The sequence below is a fragment of the Leuciscus leuciscus genome (assembly GCF_965113295.1).
Source record: "Leuciscus leuciscus genome assembly, chromosome: 18".
Lineage (NCBI taxonomy): Eukaryota > Metazoa > Chordata > Actinopteri > Cypriniformes > Leuciscidae > Leuciscus > Leuciscus leuciscus.
In genome coordinates this window covers 17,344,407-17,354,240 of record NC_138742.1, presented here as the reverse complement: position 1 = coordinate 17,354,240, position 9,834 = coordinate 17,344,407, and positions in this window count along the sequence as shown.

Sequence of the window (9,834 nt, the reverse complement as noted above, 5' to 3'; positions counted from 1 at the left end):
CTTAGGAAACTACAGTTTAGTAACTACAGATTAAAGTAGCTCTCAAAACACCAGTTAGCATTGTGAAGGTTCTTTATCGCTAAATGATCCCAAAAAGTTCAAACTGCATTAGTTTTAGTAACAGCATAAACTGTTCTCAAAAAGATCGTACTGTCCCAGCAGGAGGGTTCTTCAGAGTGCAGTTCAGCGGGAGCTCAGAGAAGGGAAAGCCCATTTCATTCGTAGCTAGCAGCCAAACCACAGCAGGCCTTCTGGGAAACAATGCTCCTAAAAGAAACCTCTTGTTTCTCATAAAAATGTCCATAACATTTTACTCCTTAACATAATGAATTAGTCTATCATTTTACTAAATCTTGTCTGCAAGCTTCATTAAAGACAGTGTCAAGGCAATGCGGTCATAATGGTGGGAATTAACCTGACTATGTTTTTGTCCATAAATCCAAAGTGTTCATATGAACAGCTTAAGTATCGTAACGCCTGAAGAAGGTAATTTTGACTTATATTTTGGTTTGTTCCTGACAAAAGACTTTGAAATGCAGCTCACATGTCATATGGACGATAGTTTTATGGTACTTTTTTGTTATTTTGGGACTAAACGGCTCCATTCCTCATTCACTTTCATTATGAAGGTCTAGTGAGGATGTTCTTCAAAGATTCATCTTTTGTGTTCCACAATAGAAAGTCATACAGGTTTGGACCAACATTAATGTGATGACAGAGCTTTCATTTCTTACTACTCCTTTAATGTTGTTTGAGTCTTATTCTGCACATTCAAAGTAGACTGTGTTCCCCTCTTCAGTGAACCCTGATCCTATTTGCAGTGACGCCCTCTATTCTCTCTCAGAAACATGATATCACCTTGGCCACATATCCTTGAATGAATTACCATCACAATAGCCTCTATTCACAAACATTTACTGTCATCCTGTAAATAATGTGCTGATCTTTATTTTCCCCTCCACTTGAATAAAATAGCTTTTGTCCAACTTGTGTGTGAACCCATGGCTCTGTACATGGTTCCATGTGGCCACATTCCCAACAAAACAAAAAAACACTATTGTGTGAGGCCGGGTCTATTCATTTCAAAGAAAACAACTGTCTCCTGAATGTGGAGTCATCTTTTTAAAATCATTCACAGAAAATGTCCTTGAAGTTTGTGAACAGCAAGTCTAAAACCCCGACCCCATTTTCAGCAGTTCAATTGCGTGTTTGTCTGAGTGTACAAATGTGGGTTTTTTTTTTTCTTAGCCAATAATTGCTCATTAAATTAAATTAAATTAAATTAGGCTGTTTACTCTAATTCCTATTAAACACAACAGAAAGAACTTCTTCTTCTCAGTTCCTTGTTTTCCTGAGGTCATTATTTGTTTACCATCTCCTGCCGCAAAGCATATCAGCTCTAAAAATTTCCCCTGACCATATGATGTTCTGTCACTTGTTTATGAATACAAAAAGGTCATAGGTCATTTTTAAATTTATCACTGGAACAATGAGCTAGAGTTCCACTCAATCCCTTTTTTGTATCATGTAGGCCTATCTCCAAACTCAAAACAAACAAAAGAAACCACTGTTCTAACTTAAAGGCTGCACTTTAAGTATATGGGCTTGTGGGTACTGAGGTTACTTATTTAACATTACTTTTGCATTGAAATAAAAACATGAATTATATTTGATATATTTTTTATTCATATTAAAATAAATTCTACAATTAAATACTAAGATATATATATATATATATATATATATATATATATATATATATATATATATATATTTTGTCTGAATAAATTAAAAATAAAAAGTGCTGATACATATTACATACTAATATCAACAGATAAGCAATAAGGTACATCAGGTATCCTTAATTTTTAGAATATTAGTCAAATCTGAATTGCTCAAAGGTCCAGAAGTCATGACCAGGAGCATTGGGGAAGTTTGAACGTAAATCCTAAATTAACTAATTTCAATAAAGCCCTTTTGACTCACTGTCAAGAGACTTGATTCATGAAGTCTTGTTGACTTGTAGCAGGGGTTCCACTAACGGTACATTTACACAACAGCAATGTACTAAAAACTGAAAATTTCCTTTGCTTTTTTCGCATACAGACAACATTATTATCAAAGCGATGCCCGTTCACACGGATCCGCGAAAATAACTAAAGACACACGCTGTATTATGCATGCCAGTAGTTGGCGATGTCACTTTGTAGAGAACCATTAGGCGCCTATACACTGAACACGCAGTACGCATGCGCATGACGTCACCGTTTCACAAATTCATGTTTTTGTAGTTTACACGGAGAAGATAACAGTATCGGTTTCAAAAACTTGCACTTTGAAACTCATTTTCAAAAGTTTTTTAGTTGAAAACGGTGTTGGGTAAACTGCCCCTTAGAGTACATAAACCAGCAGACGCAGCTGTTATCTGGAAAAGCTACCGTTTCCAAGAAGCCTTGTTTTTGTTACACAAGCTTATAGGCCACAGCAATGCATATTACATTGATTAAATTAGACCTTCTTTTTTTCAGACTTTGTTTACTGTTTGTTATTTGAGCAAAGTTAATTTACACTATTTTCCAACAGTTTCAGCAAAAGACTGAATCAGAATATAAAACATGGCCAATGTTTGCCAGTCAAAAGAGTTGACTTTAAACTTCTTCTTCTCTTTTTTTTCCATTTTGATGCCAGCTCTTTTACATTCAGTGTCATGCATGAGATTTTTTTTCACACTTTTGATACCTGATAGGTCCTTATTTTACTTTGTGTTATACATGTGTAAAAGGTATAAATATTTTGGAGGCTATGCTACTCTGAGGCATTGTATTGTGTCATATCATATCCTGTGTTTGCAATTAATCCACCCAATCAAATAACTGTGCCAAAGGATTGAGTTCAATGAACCAAAGAAACCTTGAACAGCCAGTGTGATATTACATTTAAGAGTTTTACAGCCATGAGTAAAGGCTGACAGTCTAAGTCATAAAATCATAAGAACAATACACAAACATTTAAGGTGGGAATGTTCCACCTTCAGCTGTTGTTTATGGATAATAATCTGTATACCTTTAGTATACATCATTTCAGTGCATTCCCCTCAAAAACCCAGAAGTGCATTGTAATCTATTGGTGACTAAATGTTTTAAGTATAAGGTTTGAATTTTCCCTTTCTAACAACTCAAAATCCCTGGTGTGGTAATGTGAATACAAAACACTATACATACACATAATACATAACATTAAACATGCTATGTAGTACATACTTAAGAAACATACAAAAATGCTTTTTGGTTTATGCAATACATATTGCATAATACTATGACTACATTTGTTTCCTCATGCTGACTATTTATTCTGCAAGTTCAAGAGAGTTTCATTAGAATCATGTGATTTTCAAAGATGTCTAGATTTAGCCTGGTCATATGATTGAATTATCATGGACTGAAGGATAAATGACTGTAACTGTAATGACTGTTAGATAATGTCTGGACCACTCATAATGAATGACGCAGTCCACGCCATAATGAATGACGCAGTACACCAAAGCTATGAGATAACTGATCTTTGCCCCATAGTAAAATGTACTTATCTGCCATTTTACATAAGAGTCTTGTTTTCAATAAAACCAAATAATTAAATCCATTAATCAAAAGAAGTTATGAATAAACCTTGGCAGCTCATAATGACAATGACAGATATGTGATAAACCTAAAAGTGCCTTCTCTAAATCAGTTATAATGACTGCTAGGAATATGTCTGTCATCAGACTTAAGATATTACAATTTAATTGAATTAATTACTGTCAAGGTTCAGGACTGAACTTCATGGTGTGACTGGGCTGAGTTTAAGACTGATCATGTCAACACAATCACTAAATCCCACAACAAGCACTTTTCTTCACAGATCTAATATATTTTATTTTATATTTTATTTTTGTTATAATTTTTCCTTTTGTTATATGCAGTATTTAGTACATTTTCTCCAGTTTTATAACAAAATTGCAAAACAAGCCCTTGACACCAGTTAGAGAGTTACTAGCTCAAGTGAACCTTAAAAATTAAAATCACAGTTTAGCTAATCATAACCATCTCATATACGACCAAGCTTTAAGTATTGCTGCCAAACCCATTAAGAGGCTTTACAGGCACCCACCTGCATGCATATCATGTTACACCCATATCTGTCCACACCTTTGAAAAACACAGTCCTTCATTCTAGGATTACTATCATTGGCCCTCAGTAAAACGTGAGGTACACCAGATAAGGATTTTTGAAAATCAAGCGCTTGTGAGTAGACTGAGGCAAAATTGCGCTCAGATTACACATCATAGGAAGGTCTGTATTACAGAAGATTAAACTGAACAATCCCTAGGCATTGATCAGAACTCTGATAAATTACATCTTTGCTTCCGATCTGAGCAAAGGAGGACTATAAAACATCAAGAAAGCTAGCCCTTAGTCTTCCCATTTATGCAGCATCTGTGTGTTAAAACGTAGCCTATTTGTAGTGTAAATGAGCCCTAATTTGCACAGAATACACACTAATAAATATTGAGCATTGCACCATTATAATTACTTACTCCAAAAAAGTAACCCTATACAAATGTGTAATACATAAAGTACATATTTACAGAAGCATCTTAGCTGGAATACAGCAGTCTGATTGTTTACCATAATATATTTACATATTTAAGGTAAGGAACTAAAGGTGAATAGGGTACATTAGAGTGGCTGTGTCTGAAATCGCAGACTCTCTTGAGTACGTACTTATTTTGAATAAGTAATTACTTCACGACCACTGAAAAAGTATGTTCTATATAGAACGAGTATATGTAGTATGAATGTAATTTGGACGTACTACATCCGCCATGCTGTCATTATCATGTGACCTACTACCAGCGTCAGTTACGCCGCTTCACTGTCATTCATAAACCGTGGCCTCATGGGATTGTAAAGTGTCCATCGTAATGATAATATGCAATAATCTTGTCAGAAGAAGTAGGTCATTCGGATACTCGAGTTCTGTGAATTTTATACTTTAGTCACATACTGTTTTTCACCAGTTATATAGTAGGGATCGATTTCGGTTGCAGCCTTTCTTCTCCTGCTGCCTATTCTGCGATCCAAAATGGCAGCACAGCTGGTTTGTTTGAGCTGCGCCCTCTACTGTACATGCATGCATTTCCTTCAGCCTGAAGCTTATTCATTTCACTTTTGGTGCCTTTACATTTGCCTTTTCAAGGGCATGTACATTTGCTCAAAAAAAACAAGCAAGCCCAACCCAGGTGAGAAAAAGTAACGCAAAAAAAAGTAGCGTAACACATTACTTTCCATAAAAAGTAACCAGGTAACATAGATGCTTTTTAGAGAATAACACAATACTGTAATGCCTTACTTTTATAAGTAACTGTACCCAACACTGCATGGCTTTTGAATGACGTTCAATGGAGAAAGACACTTTTTTTGCAGCTATATGGTGCAGTTACAGCATCTTCCAGCAGGGGCTAATGGGACTGAGTTAATCAGTAAAACCATGAACTTTTCAGTTCGGGCCTGTTTTGATACATCAAAACAGTCTTGAGAATGAAGACTGTTAGCAGACTAATTTTTCAGACCTCAGTAAACTACGCATACGAAAGAGCTAAGTGGCTCAGCATGCAGTAGTTCATTTCACAAGAGCCTGGTCATATCCAGCAGCTCCAAACCCAGAGCAGGGGAGACCAGACATCTTCCCGCCGAGCAAGGGTGAGGGACACGCAGCACGTCCTGGCCACGCCATCCCCTCCACTACACTCTTTCGCATGGATTAATGCAGCTAAATTACAGCTTGTGGTCAACGCATTGAAAATAGCAGAAAAACAGCATGTTGTGGTGTCTGGCTAGGCGTTGTGATGTCTAGCCGATGGGAAGAGCTGTGAACCGCAGAGGGCTGTAAATAATTCTGTAACAGGAAGCAGGCCTGTTCACATCAGCTCCCAACTCTTTCCTCTACCTCTCGCTCTCAAGCAGGTTCTCTATCAGCACTCGCAAAACAAAGACAAGAGAAAGAATTAAGATCTGCATGCTATGAAAATCTAATGGGGTATTTTCTAGCCATTCATTGAGAATTGAAACAAATGTTGGATCACAAGCAGCTGCGAGGTGCATATGAGGACATTGCTTGTGTCTATGTATTGAAGGTTTATTTATAAAAACTTCGCCTTAGCGTAACAATGTAAATAATGATAAGGTGGGCTGATATGAACTCCACTTGGAAATATTTGTTTATAATGACGTCAGAGTTCGGTTTTATTATTTTATGACCATGTACAGTGATATATTTTTTTCAGTATGATTCAGAAGTGGAACTTTGCACAGTAGCACAGTCATCAGACTACACTCCTTCAAGCTGTAAAAACTGAAATGTTTTATAGAGGCATGATTCAGAAAAGGGACTTTTCACAGTAGCGTGGCTGCTTTATGCTCTTAAAGGGACAGGTCACTCAAAAATTTAAATTGTGTCATTATTTACTCATGTATTATTATTAAACCTGCATGTTGTTATTTTTTCCGTTAAACAAAAAAGGATAAATGCATAAGAATCACAGAAATATTTTCCATTCAATGACAATTTTTCCAAACATGTCTGATAAGGACTGAAAAGGCAAAAAAAAAAAATGCATCTGTTGTAAACAAGCTCTAATTAACATACAAAAGCAGTTTACATACACTCCACATCATAAACATCTTAAGTACATTTTCTAAATGTCTGTCTACTTCTGACAGGGAAAAAAAATACATCTTTCAGATGAAATGCGTGCAATAAATAGACGTCTCCTAGATGTACATGTGCTATCAACTTCTAAAATCTTCTAAAAAATATATATATAATATTGTACATTTGGTCGCGTAACCTATGATTGTTTTTTGTTTTTTTTTTGTTTTTTTTACTCTCATTTTGTGTTCATCATGAAAAAATAACAGTAACTGGGTTTGGAATATAGGGAACCAAGAACTGATTCCATAAAAAAAAATCAAAAAATTTAAATACCGGAACCATTGGGTTCCAATGTGAGCGGAACACCACAGTGATCCTACACAACAACACTATACTGAATCTACAGCACGAAAAAGACAGCATGTCCAGTGTAGTCCGACTCCTGAATGACTCTTACGATTTGACTCTTTTTAGTGAATAAAACACATAAAGCATACTCCATGTCCAACTCCTTCAAAAAACGTCTCTTATGATCCAGATCTTTTTAACTCAAAATACAAACAACGCAACCATGTAGTCCGATTCCCCAAAGAATAACTCTTATGTGCTGTTTTTTTTAAAACATTTTTATAGTGAATCAAACACATTCAGCACAATCAAGTTGTCCAATTCATGTGAGAATGATTCTAATGACCCAGTTCACAACTAGCTGTGAGTCTTACTTGGTAGTTAATGACAAGTATAAGATACACATGCATATGTGTTTAATTAAAGTCTCGTTATCTCGTCATCTGGAATTTTTTTCCCATATACAGTTTCTTTTTTTCTGGTGTATGAAATGAAACTTCAACACAGCAGCTTCAGGGCTTATACAGAGCCAACAACTCCCAAAAATGCCCTTGCAAAACCTTGCAGTCAAAAACGTGTTGTCAAAATGCTGCATCATCTTCCCTTTTACCACACAAGCACTTAGCACACGCCCGAATGATTAACACAAAACTGTTGCATGACTTACAGTTGGTTTCGACCCAGTCAGACATTATATAACTGCAGTAAGTCAGTCTTGATGAATCAGGGGAATATGGTGGAGAAACTGCGGCTGTCTGAACCACAACCTCCCTACACGCTTCAGCTATCATTCAAAGGCCTGACCTTCTCCATCACAGCATCACCATATTGAAGGAGGGGAGTAATTACTGCAGCTAACTATGATAAATTGACTGCCTGATTAAACGGGACACTTAAACAAACAGTCTCTTCATTAATCAGTCATGTTCACGGTTTTCCACTTTCAAGTGGGCTCTGGCAGCCATTTGAGGTAATTAAACTCTTTTCCATGACTGGGATCTGCCACTTAACGCTGAGGGGTGCACCAGGCGTGAGTTCACCCGGCCTCCTTCTCTTCTGGGTGGTTGTGCTCCAGCAGTGCCCTTGAGCTGGGCGGTACATATGGACAACATTATCCCTCCTATTTTAGCATAGCGTTAAGGAGCTAAATTGTGCAAAGAGCACATTCTCGTCATGCATAGACCTCTAAAAGAGGAAAATAAATTGTTTGCATTTCAACCACACAGTAATTACAATCATAGGGAATTATTTGAGTTGAGGTGAATTGTGTTGGTGAAGTTGAACTACTTCAATATTCGAATATGGATATTCAAAGCTTTTTTCCCACTAACTACAAGATACCTGTAGAGCCTCCAGAGTCAAATATTGCAATAATTTATATGATGCAAACTTTAAAAATTAGACAAATTCGAATTATCTTAAAAAAAAAAAAACAGGGTCATCATTAAGCTCAATTCAGTTCAGTGTTGGTTCACTTTAGTGTAAATTGAATCAGTTATGAATCAAGTTCATATAAGGAATAAGCAGCTTTACAGAAGACAATAGTGGCAAAAATATTGATAAAAATATCGTTCTCAAAAGAATAGGTAAATATATTCAATCAACATTAATTAAATAATGCTATTTTTCTCCATTCAGTGTTTGGTCTCATTTATGTTAATGTTGTAGTGTTTTACTGTGATTACTCCTGCATGTTTGTTTTGGATATTAATAAAGTGTTTTTGTTGAATTCTGCTTCGTTGTGCGCTCATTACACCCACAATGTTACAGGTCATTGATTACCAACCTAATTTATTTGCAATAGATTATAATTATTAATAATGATTTAGAACAAAATCCTGTAGTAAATACATAGACCATTTAAAAAATATTGAATAGGCTAGTCTTTTTTTAACACAAAATGTAAAATTATGAAAAAGATGAAAAGGATGGGAAACATTGATGTAAGTGCTAATAATATTTTGCTCTTTACTGAAATGACAACTATTGCTGCATGTTTAGTAAGTAACACAGCTCTTAATCCAGTATGAAACTACATGTTTTGCAATGCAAGATACTGAGAAAATAGAGGTAAAACACAATACAGGACAGAAAGAATTATGCTACTGACCCATTTTTCTCATCAAATCAACCCAGACTAAAAAGGGTCAGACTGTACTTATCCCAGGTTCATTAATACCTGGCAGAGAGAGAGAGAGAGTGGCAGCAGATGGTACCGAAGCTGCAGTGACACAGATGCTCAATCACATTTCATGTTTGGCTCCAGACACCATTCCGACTACCAGGACACAGTTTGGCCCGTATCGTAAACATTTTATTCCCATACACGTCACTCCTACGGTTAACCTACATAGACCCTGATTAAATGAGAACGCTGGTTACTGATGTTTGACATTTTCAGCAGTGGAACTGACAGTTCCGCCATCCTAAAACAACAAATGTAAAAATTATTACCCTTTCAAGCTTTAAATCTTCTCTTAATGGCTCAGTGTGTGCACATATGGATGAGAGCATAACGGAGCAGTAGAACGATCAGACGTTTCATCTTTTGAAATGCAGTTTTGGGATCGGACATGCCGCGTCTTGTGTCCTCCTGCTGACATCAAAAGGCTGATAGGAATCAGATGCAAGTTTGAGATGAGTCATGGGGAGTGCTGAAGCTATTTCATGAGAAATCATTGCGGTATTAAGTATACGTTTGAGGCAATCCAAAAATATTGCTTTCAGCCCTTATAAGCAAGCAGAAAAAAAAAAAAGATTTGACTAATTCAGAAGCAATGAAATTTGTTGCA